Source organism: Phyllobates terribilis, unplaced genomic scaffold, assembly GCF_046119375.1.
Source record: "Phyllobates terribilis strain yellow unplaced genomic scaffold, ASM4611937v1 Scaffold_94__1_contigs__length_6153435, whole genome shotgun sequence".
In the NCBI taxonomy this organism is placed as follows: Eukaryota; Metazoa; Chordata; class Amphibia; order Anura; family Dendrobatidae; genus Phyllobates; species Phyllobates terribilis.
This window is the reverse complement of record NW_027362854.1, coordinates 855,985-872,685: the sequence shown is the minus strand read 5'-3', so window position 1 is coordinate 872,685 and position 16,701 is coordinate 855,985. Positions and strand designations below refer to the sequence as shown.

General features: G+C 44.1%; 9 non-coding genes across 9 annotated transcripts; all 9 read right to left on the bottom strand.

Moving 5' to 3' along the window:
- Positions 1-153: 153 nt before the first annotated feature.
- On the bottom strand, positions 154-344 carry LOC141198238 (U2 spliceosomal RNA). The gene has a single exon (XR_012270196.1). It is a non-coding gene; the product is annotated as a U2 spliceosomal RNA (small nuclear RNA).
- Positions 345-1,459: 1,115 nt separating this feature from the next.
- Positions 1,460-1,650, bottom strand: LOC141198237 (U2 spliceosomal RNA). The gene has a single exon (XR_012270195.1). It is a non-coding gene; the product is annotated as a U2 spliceosomal RNA (small nuclear RNA).
- Positions 1,651-2,765: 1,115 nt separating this feature from the next.
- On the bottom strand, positions 2,766-2,956 carry LOC141198236 (U2 spliceosomal RNA). Its single transcript, XR_012270194.1, has one exon. It is a non-coding gene; the product is annotated as a U2 spliceosomal RNA (small nuclear RNA).
- A 1,115-nt stretch (positions 2,957-4,071) lies between these two features.
- Positions 4,072-4,262, bottom strand: LOC141198234 (U2 spliceosomal RNA). Its single transcript, XR_012270192.1, has one exon. It is a non-coding gene; the product is annotated as a U2 spliceosomal RNA (small nuclear RNA).
- Positions 4,263-5,377: 1,115 nt separating this feature from the next.
- On the bottom strand, positions 5,378-5,573 carry LOC141197986 (U2 spliceosomal RNA). The gene has a single exon (XR_012269985.1). It is a non-coding gene; the product is annotated as a U2 spliceosomal RNA (small nuclear RNA).
- A 6,134-nt stretch (positions 5,574-11,707) lies between these two features.
- LOC141198233 (U2 spliceosomal RNA) lies at positions 11,708-11,898 on the bottom strand. Its single transcript, XR_012270191.1, has one exon. It is a non-coding gene; the product is annotated as a U2 spliceosomal RNA (small nuclear RNA).
- A 1,115-nt stretch (positions 11,899-13,013) lies between these two features.
- LOC141198232 (U2 spliceosomal RNA) lies at positions 13,014-13,204 on the bottom strand. Its single transcript, XR_012270190.1, has one exon. It is a non-coding gene; the product is annotated as a U2 spliceosomal RNA (small nuclear RNA).
- Positions 13,205-14,319: 1,115 nt separating this feature from the next.
- LOC141198231 (U2 spliceosomal RNA) lies at positions 14,320-14,510 on the bottom strand. Its single transcript, XR_012270189.1, has one exon. It is a non-coding gene; the product is annotated as a U2 spliceosomal RNA (small nuclear RNA).
- Positions 14,511-15,625: 1,115 nt separating this feature from the next.
- Positions 15,626-15,816, bottom strand: LOC141198230 (U2 spliceosomal RNA). Its single transcript, XR_012270188.1, has one exon. It is a non-coding gene; the product is annotated as a U2 spliceosomal RNA (small nuclear RNA).
- Between the last annotated feature and the right edge of the window lie 885 nt (positions 15,817-16,701).

Sequence of the window (16,701 nt, the reverse complement as noted above, 5' to 3'; positions counted from 1 at the left end):
CTTGTAATCTGGCTTCTGCAACTTTGAACATGAAAAATCCAATGAGGAGAAGAAAAGCAGAGCCAAAGAGTCCATCCCAAAATCCGACAAACAAGCAAAATGAACAAAAAACATTGAATTCAATTCTTTCTGATTTTAGAAACTGCATTAAAGAAGGGGTGCACCGGTCCTGGAGATACTGCAATACCAGGTCAATGCGTGGAGTGGACAGAGCAAGCTCTTTTTCCATCTCCCTGTTCTAAAAATCCATTTAATATATGGTCCCCAGATAGGGGACGTATCAGATATTAAACTGATAAGAACAGATACTACACTTGATCTTAGCCAAAAGGCCGAGAAGCGATAACCAGAATTGGTTTCAAACTACGGAGCCACCCAAGGATCCTAAAAAGTCCATTTGTGGAGATGAGCTCCTGGACTCCCGTTAAGAAGACATGTTGTCAACCTCTAGATCCCTTACATGCCTGCACTTTTCGGCTTGCTGCTGCTGCAATCCACGCGTTTTAGATCTGCATAACTCCACCTCTTTAAACACAGCACCTTCACCCCCTGCTGTTCCCACCCGCCTCAACACCGTTGGAAGGGAGGAGAACCAATTAAGGCGGGGGGTGGGGTGGAACGAGCAGCTGTCTACCCTTAGCAGGAGGGCTCCTGATTACATACCTCTCCTGCTGCTGCTGCTGCTGGCTGTCCAGCAGCAGACTGAAGGTGGCTGCTGCTGTGCACAGGTATATAAAGGCTCAGAGCCTATTATGACACGCGCAGCCAGCGTTCCATTGCCACATTCCATCTACTGCAGGCAGGATACCTGGCTGGCTGAATGTCGCTGAGAAGCTCACAGAGACCGCCATAAGCAACAGTTTAACAGAATGCCACAGACTAATCAACCAAACTTTTTGGGTTGGGTTCTCTTTTATAGTCTGCAGGCATTAAATGAAAGAAGTCAGTGTTCCAGCAGAAGGAGACAACGTTTCAGAAAAGGCATTGTAGCAAACCAAAAAAGAAATTTTAAGCGCAGCAGAGTAACCAGCGCACATACCTGTTAGCTCAGGTGAGTTTAAAAGGCTGCTGTTGATAACAAGGGCATTTGCTAAATAGATGGTGTGTGTGCAACAATATACTGAAAGGTCAATTATATTGTGCAGCTTATCTCACCACCTGTAGTTATTTAGGTGAAAGCTCCAAAATGCTTGCCTAATATGTCTGTTTATCCAAAAGGAAGTAAAAAGGGAGAGCTAGAAAGATAGCATTGCATCACATTACATGGCAATGCAATGCACAGTTGCTGAAGTTGAACCAAAATGAGCTTGTAATCTGGCTTCTGCAACTTTGAACATGAAAAATCCAATGAGGAGAAGAAAAGCAGAGCCAAAGAGTCCATCCCAAAATCCGACAAACAAGCAAAATGAACAAAAAACATTGAATTCAATTCTTTCTGATTTTAGAAACTGCATTAAAGAAGGGGTGCACCGGTCCTGGAGATACTGCAATACCAGGTCAATGCGTGGAGTGGACAGAGCAAGCTCTTTTTCCATCTCCCTGTTCTAAAAATCCATTTAATATATGGTCCCCAGATAGGGGACGTATCAGATATTAAACTGATAAGAACAGATACTACACTTGATCTTAGCCAAAAGGCCGAGAAGCGATAACCAGAATTGGTTTCAAACTACGGAGCCACCCAAGGATCCTAAAAAGTCCATTTGTGGAGATGAGCTCCTGGACTCCCGTTAAGAAGACATGTTGTCAACCTCTAGATCCCTTACATGCCTGCACTTTTCGGCTTGCTGCTGCTGCAATCCACGCGTTTTAGATCTGCATAACTCCACCTCTTTAAACACAGCACCTTCACCCCCTGCTGTTCCCACCCGCCTCAACACCGTTGGAAGGGAGGAGAACCAATTAAGGCGGGGGGTGGGGTGGAACGAGCAGCTGTCTACCCTTAGCAGGAGGGCTCCTGATTACATACCTCTCCTGCTGCTGCTGCTGCTGGCTGTCCAGCAGCAGACTGAAGGTGGCTGCTGCTGTGCACAGGTATATAAAGGCTCAGAGCCTATTATGACACGCGCAGCCAGCGTTCCATTGCCACATTCCATCTACTGCAGGCAGGATACCTGGCTGGCTGAATGTCGCTGAGAAGCTCACAGAGACCGCCATAAGCAACAGTTTAACAGAATGCCACAGACTAATCAACCAAACTTTTTGGGTTGGGTTCTCTTTTATAGTCTGCAGGCATTAAATGAAAGAAGTCAGTGTTCCAGCAGAAGGAGACAACGTTTCAGAAAAGGCATTGTAGCAAACCAAAAAAGAAATTTTAAGCGCAGCAGAGTAACCAGCGCACATACCTGTTAGCTCAGGTGAGTTTAAAAGGCTGCTGTTGATAACAAGGGCATTTGCTAAATAGATGGTGTGTGTGCAACAATATACTGAAAGGTCAATTATATTGTGCAGCTTATCTCACCACCTGTAGTTATTTAGGTGAAAGCTCCAAAATGCTTGCCTAATATGTCTGTTTATCCAAAAGGAAGTAAAAAGGGAGAGCTAGAAAGATAGCATTGCATCACATTACATGGCAATGCAATGCACAGTTGCTGAAGTTGAACCAAAATGAGCTTGTAATCTGGCTTCTGCAACTTTGAACATGAAAAATCCAATGAGGAGAAGAAAAGCAGAGCCAAAGAGTCCATCCCAAAATCCGACAAACAAGCAAAATGAACAAAAAACATTGAATTCAATTCTTTCTGATTTTAGAAACTGCATTAAAGAAGGGGTGCACCGGTCCTGGAGATACTGCAATACCAGGTCAATGCGTGGAGTGGACAGAGCAAGCTCTTTTTCCATCTCCCTGTTCTAAAAATCCATTTAATATATGGTCCCCAGATAGGGGACGTATCAGATATTAAACTGATAAGAACAGATACTACACTTGATCTTAGCCAAAAGGCCGAGAAGCGATAACCAGAATTGGTTTCAAACTACGGAGCCACCCAAGGATCCTAAAAAGTCCATTTGTGGAGATGAGCTCCTGGACTCCCGTTAAGAAGACATGTTGTCAACCTCTAGATCCCTTACATGCCTGCACTTTTCGGCTTGCTGCTGCTGCAATCCACGCGTTTTAGATCTGCATAACTCCACCTCTTTAAACACAGCACCTTCACCCCCTGCTGTTCCCACCCGCCTCAACACCGTTGGAAGGGAGGAGAACCAATTAAGGCGGGGGGTGGGGTGGAACGAGCAGCTGTCTACCCTTAGCAGGAGGGCTCCTGATTACATACCTCTCCTGCTGCTGCTGCTGCTGGCTGTCCAGCAGCAGACTGAAGGTGGCTGCTGCTGTGCACAGGTATATAAAGGCTCAGAGCCTATTATGACACGCGCAGCCAGCGTTCCATTGCCACATTCCATCTACTGCAGGCAGGATACCTGGCTGGCTGAATGTCGCTGAGAAGCTCACAGAGACCGCCATAAGCAACAGTTTAACAGAATGCCACAGACTAATCAACCAAACTTTTTGGGTTGGGTTCTCTTTTATAGTCTGCAGGCATTAAATGAAAGAAGTCAGTGTTCCAGCAGAAGGAGACAACGTTTCAGAAAAGGCATTGTAGCAAACCAAAAAAGAAATTTTAAGCGCAGCAGAGTAACCAGCGCACATACCTGTTAGCTCAGGTGAGTTTAAAAGGCTGCTGTTGATAACAAGGGCATTTGCTAAATAGATGGTGTGTGTGCAACAATATACTGAAAGGTCAATTATATTGTGCAGCTTATCTCACCACCTGTAGTTATTTAGGTGAAAGCTCCAAAATGCTTGCCTAATATGTCTGTTTATCCAAAAGGAAGTAAAAAGGGAGAGCTAGAAAGATAGCATTGCATCACATTACATGGCAATGCAATGCACAGTTGCTGAAGTTGAACCAAAATGAGCTTGTAATCTGGCTTCTGCAACTTTGAACATGAAAAATCCAATGAGGAGAAGAAAAGCAGAGCCAAAGAGTCCATCCCAAAATCCGACAAACAAGCAAAATGAACAAAAAACATTGAATTCAATTCTTTCTGATTTTAGAAACTGCATTAAAGAAGGGGTGCACCGGTCCTGGAGATACTGCAATACCAGGTCAATGCGTGGAGTGGACAGAGCAAGCTCTTTTTCCATCTCCCTGTTCTAAAAATCCATTTAATATATGGTCCCCAGATAGGGGACGTATCAGATATTAAACTGATAAGAACAGATACTACACTTGATCTTAGCCAAAAGGCCGAGAAGCGATAACCAGAATTGGTTTCAAACTACGGAGCCACCCAAGGATCCTAAAAAGTCCATTTGTGGAGATGAGCTCCTGGACTCCCGTTAAGAAGACATGTTGTCAACCTCTAGATCCCTTACATGCCTGCACTTTTCGGCTTGCTGCTGCTGCAATCCACGCGTTTTAGATCTGCATAACTCCACCTCTTTAAACACAGCACCTTCACCCCCTGCTGTTCCCACCCGCCTCAACACCGTTGGAAGGGAGGAGAACCAATTAAGGCGGGGGGTGGGGTGGAACGAGCAGCTGTCTACCCTTAGCAGGAGGGCTCCTGATTACATACCTCTCCTGCTGCTGCTGCTGCTGGCTGTCCAGCAGCAGACTGAAGGTGGCTGCTGCTGTGCACAGGTATATAAAGGCTCAGAGCCTATTATGACACGCGCAGCCAGCGTTCCATTGCCACATTCCATCTACTGCAGGCAGGATACCTGGCTGGCTGAATGTCGCTGAGAAGCTCACAGAGACCGCCATAAGCAACAGTTTAACAGAATGCCACAGACTAATCAACCAAACTTTTTGGGTTGGGTTCTCTTTTATAGTCTGCAGGCATTAAATGAAAGAAGTCAGTGTTCCAGCAGAAGGAGACAACGTTTCAGAAAAGGCATTGTAGCAAACCAAAAAAGAAATTTTAAGCGCAGCAGAGTAACCAGCGCACATACCTGTTAGCTCAGGTGAGTTTAAAAGGCTGCTGTTGATAACAAGGGCATTTGCTAAATAGATGGTGTGTGTGCAACAATATACTGAAAGGTCAATTATATTGTGCAGCTTATCTCACCACCTGTAGTTATTTAGGTGAAAGCTCCAAAATGCTTGCCTAATATGTCTGTTTATCCAAAAGGAAGTAAAAAGGGAGAGCTAGAAAGATAGCATTGCATCACATTACATGGCAATGCAATGCACAGTTGCTGAAGTTGAACCAAAATGAGCTTGTAATCTGGCTTCTGCAACTTTGAACATGAAAAATCCAATGAGGAGAAGAAAAGCAGAGCCAAAGAGTCCATCCCAAAATCCGACAAACAAGCAAAATGAACAAAAAACATTGAATTCAATTCTTTCTGATTTTAGAAACTGCATTAAAGAAGGGGTGCACCGGTCCTGGAGATACTGCAATACCAGGTCAATGCGTGGAGTGGACAGAGCAAGCTCTTTTTCCATCTCCCTGTTCTAAAGATCCATTTAATATATGGTCCCCAGATAGGGGACGTATCAGATATTAAACTGATAAGAACAGATTTTTTTTTTTTTTTTTTTTTTTTTTTTTTTTTTTTAAACCATTCAGTTTAGTTTTTTAGCAAACAGTATGAATTTCTCAAAAATTTGCTACTTAAAACTTCTCATCATCATGGTTCTATTTATTTAGCAGTAGTATAAGACGAAATATAATCACAAGGGAACATCCTTTACGTAACACAAATGCAGAAACTTCAAGGAATCACAAAGAAAAAAAATCACTGGTATTTGATAAGGTAATGCCACTTTTTAAATTTCCAAATCCCTTCGGCATCTGTGCCACCACCGCCTCTGCTGTCCAACTTATATATCAGGTATAGTCTTGAAAGAATAAGTCTAACACATTCATTCACTGATAAAGATTTCCTCTTGAAAAGTCCAAGGTTCCTTGCATCCCACAAACTCTCCATCACACAAGCCATTATCAACCATAAAATTCTATCTTTAGACCGACTACACGCACCAATTCCAAACATCGCCACACGCCAATCCACAAAATTCACGCCTGCTAAACCCTTACACAATCCACCTACACACTTCCACACACTGTACGCGTACTCACAATCCCACATAACATGCCTCACAGTCTCACAACCACCACATCCCACTCTCGGACACACATCTGTTCTTATCAACTCTCTTTTCTTCTGCACTTCTCTCACAGGTAAAATATTATGTAAAGTCATCCACACCACATCCTTCTGTTTGTTTGACATCCCATACGTATCTAACTTCTTCCATGCATCTGAAACCTCATTCCCTCTCAACCCAACAATATTACACTCTACCTCATTTGCACTCATTCTTTTCACCACATTCTTGGTCATTCTAAAATCATTCATTCCCACACTCAACAAATCATGCTTTCTCACAAATTTCTCAATCACCTCATACCAAACAGGACACTTAAAGGCCACAGGCACACTCGCATCTCTCTTCCTCCAGCATAACCCATACAACATCCATCCAGCAGAATAATTAGCCATAAAAGCACCTTTATTGCCTTTACCCAGCAAAATAACCACAGTCTTAATATAATTAAGGCCTAAAAAAACTTCAATATTGGGAAAGGCCAGCCCACCATGCTGACAAGCCTTAAAAAGGCTCTCCCGCTTCAACTTCTCCATCTTACTACACCACAGGAATGTGAATACCAACTTCTCTATTCTCTTAATTTTCCTGTAAGGAGAAGGAAAAACAGTCGCCACATAAAGCAGGATAGGGAGAATCACTGCTTTGATAATTAATACCTTACCACGCAGAGTCAATTCTCTCATTCGCCAAAAATTCAATTTACGTTCAACCCGCATACCACACTCTTCCCAACTTTCATTCCCTTTTAAGTCATCATTAAATAATACGCCCAAAATCTTGATTGCACCCACTTCACACTTTACACCATCCATACGAATACTACTATCTCCAAAACATTTAAAACTACATTTATTCCAATTTACCCTAAAACCAGACGCACCAACAAAAAAATCCAAAAGCAATTTAATTCTACTCAAAGAAGCCATACTTTCACTCACAACCACAACATCATCCATATAACCTAACACTTTCACATGCTTACCACCACTACCAGGCACCAACAAACCTCTCATCATTTTATCCCGTCTAATCAAACATAACAATGGTTCTATTACACATACAAATAAGACGGGGGACATAGGACACCCCTGCCTTACTCCTGACCTAATCTTCACTTTGTCACACAGCCACCCATTAACCAAGAACTCACTTGACACACAATCATACAATGATTTTACACAATTCACAAATTCTCTAGGAAACCCCATTCTTTCCAGTACTTTAAACAGAAACACATGCGAAACCCTGTCAAACGCCTTCTCAAAATCAATAGCTAAAGTCATACATTTCTGCTTTCTATCCTTGCAATCCCCAATCATATCTCTCAACAATAACAAGTTATCACTCATACTTCTTCCAGGCACTGCACATACTTGGTCCTCCTCCACAACACTACCAATCACTTCACGCATACGATTTGCCAGTAACTTACTGTAGACCTTATAATCCGAATTCAGCAGTGTTATTGGTCTCCAGTTTTCCAAACGTTTCCTCTCACCCTTTTTATACACAAGCACAACCACTCCTTCTTTCATTGATTCACACAACCTACCATTCACCCACATATACTTACATACCTCAGTCAAATCTGTTCCCAAAACTTCCCATGCTTTCACATACAACTCTACAGGTATACCATCTTTCCCAGGAGTCTTACTCTTTTTAGCACTCCACACCACATTCTTCACTTCATCCAGAACTACATCCTCACACAACAGATCACGCTCCTCAGAATCAAGTTTTTTCTCCACACCATTCAGAACATATGACACAAGCCCAGAGTCAATCCATTTCTCATCATACAACTTGCTATAAAACCTATTCACTTCTTTCAGCACATCCTCACCCATACAGTTGGTTCCACTTTCATTCACAACTTCATTCATATCAGTCTTCCTACCATTCATTTTTTTAAAAAAGAACCTCGTACACTTCTCATTTTTCTCCAGGTGCTCAATTTTAGTACGATATATAATTTCCTTTCCTTTCTCATCCAACACACGCTTCAATTCATTCTTAGCCTCAGTAAGTTGATCAGACATCTCCAAACCACTTGCAACACACTTTCTCAACCAGTCAATCCGTCTATTAAGGTCATTAAACCTATTCCTATATCTGGCAGCTTTTCTATAGCCCCACTTTTTGAAGAAAGTTTTAAATTGCACTTTCACCCAGTCCCACCAGTCAAGAACACACACAAAATCCTTCTTACGCATTCTCCATCTTTCATACTTTACATTAAACTCATTCATCACCTCATCATCCTCTAACAGCCTTGCATTCAACTTCCATACCCCACCGCCATACACTTGGTCACCATTCGCACAAAACACGCCTCTCAAACATTCATGGTCCGAAAAAGGTACCTTTTGTTGAGAAAAATCCAAACATACCATATTTTTAGAAAATAACATTAAATCAATTCTGGAATGAATCTCACCACGGTCAGCATGGTATGTCGGCGGTGGTGGCATGCCAAGAACAATAACTGCTGCATCTAAAAAGGAAAAATCACAAATTAAATGGGACAATTTCTTTCCTGTTATGTCACACTTTCCTTCTGTGACACAATTAACGTCCCCAACAAAAATAGTGGGAGATTTCCCTGGAAGAAAAAAACTTAATTTTTCAAGAAGAGCAAGCCGCTCTTCCTTCCCTGTAGGGCAATATAAATTAATAATTCTGACCCGCCACCCTCTATAACTCAAAAATGCAATTAAACATCGGCCCACCTCCACCACAATATAACTATCAATAGAGATTTCTTTATTCCCAACTAATATCCCCACCCCATCATTTTTATTATGATTAGACCCTGACCAGATATGCTGTCCGTAAGGCCAGTCTTTGTCACAAGGAGCATCCTGAATCCCACACTCCTGAAGGCAAAAAACATCAGCACCTAAATGTTTCAGGTAGTCCAGAACAGTTGTTCTTCTGATTTTAGATCTGATCTGCCTTACATTTAGGGACACTACATCCCAACCAGATTGGCAAGACATTAATTAAAGAAAAGAAATACATGACTCAATGTTGATCACACCATACTCATCCATTATCATCAGACTGGGAAAGCACCCCAAAGGTGTTGATGCTCTCAGGGATGCCAAGGTAAGGAGCATCAGGGGAGAAGACATCCTGCGGGTAAATGCGGTCACTTGCAGGACTGTCGCACCCTCCGCTGGCAGGTGAGTACTCTCGTCTGGGTTTTTTATTGGCCAGTTCAGGAGTATCATCATCATCAAAAGACCTCCCAGAAGTAAAGTCTCCTTGGCCACCATCCCTGGCCACCTCTTCGTCTGTAGCACCCCAGGACAATGCAGGGGTTCGAGCAAGAGACACATCCATGTCACCCTCACCACATATTTCGGACTGATGAGGGAGGTCCACATCCAACTCGGAGATCTCCATACTTGGCCCAGCAGGGGCTGGAGGGTCCAACAGGGTCTGGGCCTCACCCACCAGATCTTCAACCTCAGGGGGCTCCGTCTCCTCATTGATCTCTGCAGTAGTCACCTGTGGGGTAACAGCAGGGACAGTAGGCTTACCTTTGGTCACTTCGGAGAAGGACCTAGGCTTGACTTTAGCCTTACAATCCCGAATCACATGTCCTTCCTCCCCGCAGGCATCACATACCACCGGGTTGGAACAATCCTTCGCCAGATGACCGTACTTGTTGCACTTTCTACAGTTTGGCAATTGTTTGCAGAAATCCTGGATATGCCCGAACATGTTGCATCTCCTGCAGAACAATGGCGCCTCGGGAAAAAACAGATATCCAGAGTCTCTTCCAATTGTAAAGTTCAGGGGAGGATAGTGAATACCTCCAGGACCATGAGGGTCTATCCCAAACCTCACAAAGTATTTATACTTCCCAGTCCACAGCCCTTCTCCATTTAAGATTTTATGGGAGAATTGCACAAAAATGCAGTGTCTTCTCAGGAATGCAGTGATATCATCCCGGGAGATAAAGGGGTTGTGCATGAATACTACCACCGGGATATCCCCCTTAGAGTAGAGTACAGTGAAGATAAGTCCATCCAGCTGAGGGTGCTCTGAAAGGACTTGAAGAGTTTTGAAAAGGTTTTGGCAAGCCGCCATAGAAGAAAGCACCAAGACGTACCTATGCTCCCTTCTGAACTCCTGCAAACAGATGATCTCCGACTTCTGGATCTTCAGGATTTCATAGAAAATGGCGTTGACCAGGTATGACAACGAGAAATGGTCCTTCTTCTCCTCAGAGACCTCGATACGGAAAGCATTCTTGACCCGGGGATCCCCGGTCCCAGCAAAGCGAAGCTTGACACCCATGGTCGCTTCAGGAATCGCCTTCTCGTTTCCTCCTCACTCTCCCCCTATAGCAGCATCCAGCTTAAGCCACCGAAGTGGCGATGCTGGAAGGCCGAGGGCTAGTACACAAGGAACCTCTTGTCCAAACACTAGGTCTGAGCCAAAAGGCCGAGAAGCGATAACCAGAATTGGTTTCAAACTACGGAGCCACCCAAGGATCCTAAAAAGTCCATTTGTGGAGATGAGCTCCTGGACTCCCGTTAAGAAGACATGTTGTCAACCTCTAGATCCCTTACATGCCTGCACTTTTCGGCTTGCTGCTGCTGCAATCCACGCGTTTTAGATCTGCATAACTCCACCTCTTTAAACACAGCACCTTCACCCCCTGCTGTTCCCACCCGCCTCAACACCGTTGGAAGGGAGGAGAACCAATTAAGGCGGGGGGTGGGGTGGAACGAGCAGCTGTCTACCCTTAGCAGGAGGGCTCCTGATTACATACCTCTCCTGCTGCTGCTGCTGCTGGCTGTCCAGCAGCAGACTGAAGGTGGCTGCTGCTGTGCACAGGTATATAAAGGCTCAGAGCCTATTATGACACGCGCAGCCAGCGTTCCATTGCCACATTCCATCTACTGCAGGCAGGATACCTGGCTGGCTGAATGTCGCTGAGAAGCTCACAGAGACCGCCATAAGCAACAGTTTAACAGAATGCCACAGACTAATCAACCAAACTTTTTGGGTTGGGTTCTCTTTTATAGTCTGCAGGCATTAAATGAAAGAAGTCAGTGTTCCAGCAGAAGGAGACAACGTTTCAGAAAAGGCATTGTAGCAAACCAAAAAAGAAATTTTAAGCGCAGCAGAGTAACCAGCGCACATACCTGTTAGCTCAGGTGAGTTTAAAAGGCTGCTGTTGATAACAAGGGCATTTGCTAAATAGATGGTGTGTGTGCAACAATATACTGAAAGGTCAATTATATTGTGCAGCTTATCTCACCACCTGTAGTTATTTAGGTGAAAGCTCCAAAATGCTTGCCTAATATGTCTGTTTATCCAAAAGGAAGTAAAAAGGGAGAGCTAGAAAGATAGCATTGCATCACATTACATGGCAATGCAATGCACAGTTGCTGAAGTTGAACCAAAATGAGCTTGTAATCTGGCTTCTGCAACTTTGAACATGAAAAATCCAATGAGGAGAAGAAAAGCAGAGCCAAAGAGTCCATCCCAAAATCTGACAAACAAGCAAAATGAACAAAAAACATTGAATTCAATTCTTTCTGATTTTAGAAACTGCATTAAAGAAGGGGTGCACCGGTCCTGGAGATACTGCAATACCAGGTCAATGCGTGGAGTGGACAGAGCAAGCTCTTTTTCCATCTCCCTGTTCTAAAAATCCATTTAATATATGGTCCCCAGATAGGGGACGTATCAGATATTAAACTGATAAGAACAGATACTACACTTGATCTTAGCCAAAAGGCCGAGAAGCGATAACCAGAATTGGTTTCAAACTACGGAGCCACCCAAGGATCCTAAAAAGTCCATTTGTGGAGATGAGCTCCTGGACTCCCGTTAAGAAGACATGTTGTCAACCTCTAGATCCCTTACATGCCTGCACTTTTCGGCTTGCTGCTGCTGCAATCCACGCGTTTTAGATCTGCATAACTCCACCTCTTTAAACACAGCACCTTCACCCCCTGCTGTTCCCACCCGCCTCAACACCGTTGGAAGGGAGGAGAACCAATTAAGGCGGGGGGTGGGGTGGAACGAGCAGCTGTCTACCCTTAGCAGGAGGGCTCCTGATTACATACCTCTCCTGCTGCTGCTGCTGCTGGCTGTCCAGCAGCAGACTGAAGGTGGCTGCTGCTGTGCACAGGTATATAAAGGCTCAGAGCCTATTATGACACGCGCAGCCAGCGTTCCATTGCCACATTCCATCTACTGCAGGCAGGATACCTGGCTGGCTGAATGTCGCTGAGAAGCTCACAGAGACCGCCATAAGCAACAGTTTAACAGAATGCCACAGACTAATCAACCAAACTTTTTGGGTTGGGTTCTCTTTTATAGTCTGCAGGCATTAAATGAAAGAAGTCAGTGTTCCAGCAGAAGGAGACAACGTTTCAGAAAAGGCATTGTAGCAAACCAAAAAAGAAATTTTAAGCGCAGCAGAGTAACCAGCGCACATACCTGTTAGCTCAGGTGAGTTTAAAAGGCTGCTGTTGATAACAAGGGCATTTGCTAAATAGATGGTGTGTGTGCAACAATATACTGAAAGGTCAATTATATTGTGCAGCTTATCTCACCACCTGTAGTTATTTAGGTGAAAGCTCCAAAATGCTTGCCTAATATGTCTGTTTATCCAAAAGGAAGTAAAAAGGGAGAGCTAGAAAGATAGCATTGCATCACATTACATGGCAATGCAATGCACAGTTGCTGAAGTTGAACCAAAATGAGCTTGTAATCTGGCTTCTGCAACTTTGAACATGAAAAATCCAATGAGGAGAAGAAAAGCAGAGCCAAAGAGTCCATCCCAAAATCCGACAAACAAGCAAAATGAACAAAAAACATTGAATTCAATTCTTTCTGATTTTAGAAACTGCATTAAAGAAGGGGTGCACCGGTCCTGGAGATACTGCAATACCAGGTCAATGCGTGGAGTGGACAGAGCAAGCTCTTTTTCCATCTCCCTGTTCTAAAAATCCATTTAATATATGGTCCCCAGATAGGGGACGTATCAGATATTAAACTGATAAGAACAGATACTACACTTGATCTTAGCCAAAAGGCCGAGAAGCGATAACCAGAATTGGTTTCAAACTACGGAGCCACCCAAGGATCCTAAAAAGTCCATTTGTGGAGATGAGCTCCTGGACTCCCGTTAAGAAGACATGTTGTCAACCTCTAGATCCCTTACATGCCTGCACTTTTCGGCTTGCTGCTGCTGCAATCCACGCGTTTTAGATCTGCATAACTCCACCTCTTTAAACACAGCACCTTCACCCCCTGCTGTTCCCACCCGCCTCAACACCGTTGGAAGGGAGGAGAACCAATTAAGGCGGGGGGTGGGGTGGAACGAGCAGCTGTCTACCCTTAGCAGGAGGGCTCCTGATTACATACCTCTCCTGCTGCTGCTGCTGCTGGCTGTCCAGCAGCAGACTGAAGGTGGCTGCTGCTGTGCACAGGTATATAAAGGCTCAGAGCCTATTATGACACGCGCAGCCAGCGTTCCATTGCCACATTCCATCTACTGCAGGCAGGATACCTGGCTGGCTGAATGTCGCTGAGAAGCTCACAGAGACCGCCATAAGCAACAGTTTAACAGAATGCCACAGACTAATCAACCAAACTTTTTGGGTTGGGTTCTCTTTTATAGTCTGCAGGCATTAAATGAAAGAAGTCAGTGTTCCAGCAGAAGGAGACAACGTTTCAGAAAAGGCATTGTAGCAAACCAAAAAAGAAATTTTAAGCGCAGCAGAGTAACCAGCGCACATACCTGTTAGCTCAGGTGAGTTTAAAAGGCTGCTGTTGATAACAAGGGCATTTGCTAAATAGATGGTGTGTGTGCAACAATATACTGAAAGGTCAATTATATTGTGCAGCTTATCTCACCACCTGTAGTTATTTAGGTGAAAGCTCCAAAATGCTTGCCTAATATGTCTGTTTATCCAAAAGGAAGTAAAAAGGGAGAGCTAGAAAGATAGCATTGCATCACATTACATGGCAATGCAATGCACAGTTGCTGAAGTTGAACCAAAATGAGCTTGTAATCTGGCTTCTGCAACTTTGAACATGAAAAATCCAATGAGGAGAAGAAAAGCAGAGCCAAAGAGTCCATCCCAAAATCCGACAAACAAGCAAAATGAACAAAAAACATTGAATTCAATTCTTTCTGATTTTAGAAACTGCATTAAAGAAGGGGTGCACCGGTCCTGGAGATACTGCAATACCAGGTCAATGCGTGGAGTGGACAGAGCAAGCTCTTTTTCCATCTCCCTGTTCTAAAAATCCATTTAATATATGGTCCCCAGATAGGGGACGTATCAGATATTAAACTGATAAGAACAGATACTACACTTGATCTTAGCCAAAAGGCCGAGAAGCGATAACCAGAATTGGTTTCAAACTACGGAGCCACCCAAGGATCCTAAAAAGTCCATTTGTGGAGATGAGCTCCTGGACTCCCGTTAAGAAGACATGTTGTCAACCTCTAGATCCCTTACATGCCTGCACTTTTCGGCTTGCTGCTGCTGCAATCCACGCGTTTTAGATCTGCATAACTCCACCTCTTTAAACACAGCACCTTCACCCCCTGCTGTTCCCACCCGCCTCAACACCGTTGGAAGGGAGGAGAACCAATTAAGGCGGGGGGTGGGGTGGAACGAGCAGCTGTCTACCCTTAGCAGGAGGGCTCCTGATTACATACCTCTCCTGCTGCTGCTGCTGCTGGCTGTCCAGCAGCAGACTGAAGGTGGCTGCTGCTGTGCACAGGTATATAAAGGCTCAGAGCCTATTATGACACGCGCAGCCAGCGTTCCATTGCCACATTCCATCTACTGCAGGCAGGATACCTGGCTGGCTGAATGTCGCTGAGAAGCTCACAGAGACCGCCATAAGCAACAGTTTAACAGAATGCCACAGACTAATCAACCAAACTTTTTGGGTTGGGTTCTCTTTTATAGTCTGCAGGCATTAAATGAAAGAAGTCAGTGTTCCAGCAGAAGGAGACAACGTTTCAGAAAAGGCATTGTAGCAAACCAAAAAAGAAATTTTAAGCGCAGCAGAGTAACCAGCGCACATACCTGTTAGCTCAGGTGAGTTTAAAAGGCTGCTGTTGATAACAAGGGCATTTGCTAAATAGATGGTGTGTGTGCAACAATATACTGAAAGGTCAATTATATTGTGCAGCTTATCTCACCACCTGTAGTTATTTAGGTGAAAGCTCCAAAATGCTTGCCTAATATGTCTGTTTATCCAAAAGGAAGTAAAAAGGGAGAGCTAGAAAGATAGCATTGCATCACATTACATGGCAATGCAATGCACAGTTGCTGAAGTTGAACCAAAATGAGCTTGTAATCTGGCTTCTGCAACTTTGAACATGAAAAATCCAATGAGGAGAAGAAAAGCAGAGCCAAAGAGTCCATCCCAAAATCCGACAAACAAGCAAAATGAACAAAAAACATTGAATTCAATTCTTTCTGATTTTAGAAACTGCATTAAAGAAGGGGTGCACCGGTCCTGGAGATACTGCAATACCAGGTCAATGCGTGGAGTGGACAGAGCAAGCTCTTTTTCCATCTCCCTGTTCTAAAAATCCATTTAATATATGGTCCCCAGATAGGGGACGTATCAGATATTAAACTGATAAGAACAGATACTACACTTGATCTTAGCCAAAAGGCCGAGAAGCGATAACCAGAATTGGTTTCAAACTACGGAGCCACCCAAGGATCCTAAAAAGTCCATTTGTGGAGATGAGCTCCTGGACTCCCGTTAAGAAGACATGTTGTCAACCTCTAGATCCCTTACATGCCTGCACTTTTCGGCTTGCTGCTGCTGCAATCCACGCGTTTTAGATCTGCATAACTCCACCTCTTTAAACACAGCACCTTCACCCCCTGCTGTTCCCACCCGCCTCAACACCGTTGGAAGGGAGGAGAACCAATTAAGGCGGGGGGTGGGGTGGAACGAGCAGCTGTCTACCCTTAGCAGGAGGGCTCCTGATTACATACCTCTCCTGCTGCTGCTGCTGCTGCTGGCTGTCCAGCAGCAGACTGAAGGTGGCTGCTGCTGTGCACAGGTATATAAAGGCTCAGAGCCTATTATGACACGCGCAGCCAGCGTTCCATTGCCACATTCCATCTACTGCAGGCAGGATACCTGGCTGGCTGAATGTCGCTGAGAAGCTCACAGAGACCGCCATAAGCAACAGTTTAACAGAATGCCACAGACTAATCAACCAAACTTTTTGGGTTGGGTTCTCTTTTATAGTCTGCAGGCATTAAATGAAAGAAGTCAGTGTTCCAGCAGAAGGAGACAACGTTTCAGAAAAGGCATTGTAGCAAACCAAAAAAGAAATTTTAAGCGCAGCAGAGTAACCAGCGCACATACCTGTTAGCTCAGGTGAGTTTAAAAGGCTGCTGTTGATAACAAGGGCATTTGCTAAATAGATGGTGTGTGTGCAACAATATACTGAAAGGTCAATTATATTGTGCAGCTTATCTCACCACCTGTAGTTATTTAGGTGAAAGCTCCAAAATGCTTGCCTAATATGTCTGTTTATCCAAAAGGAAGTAAA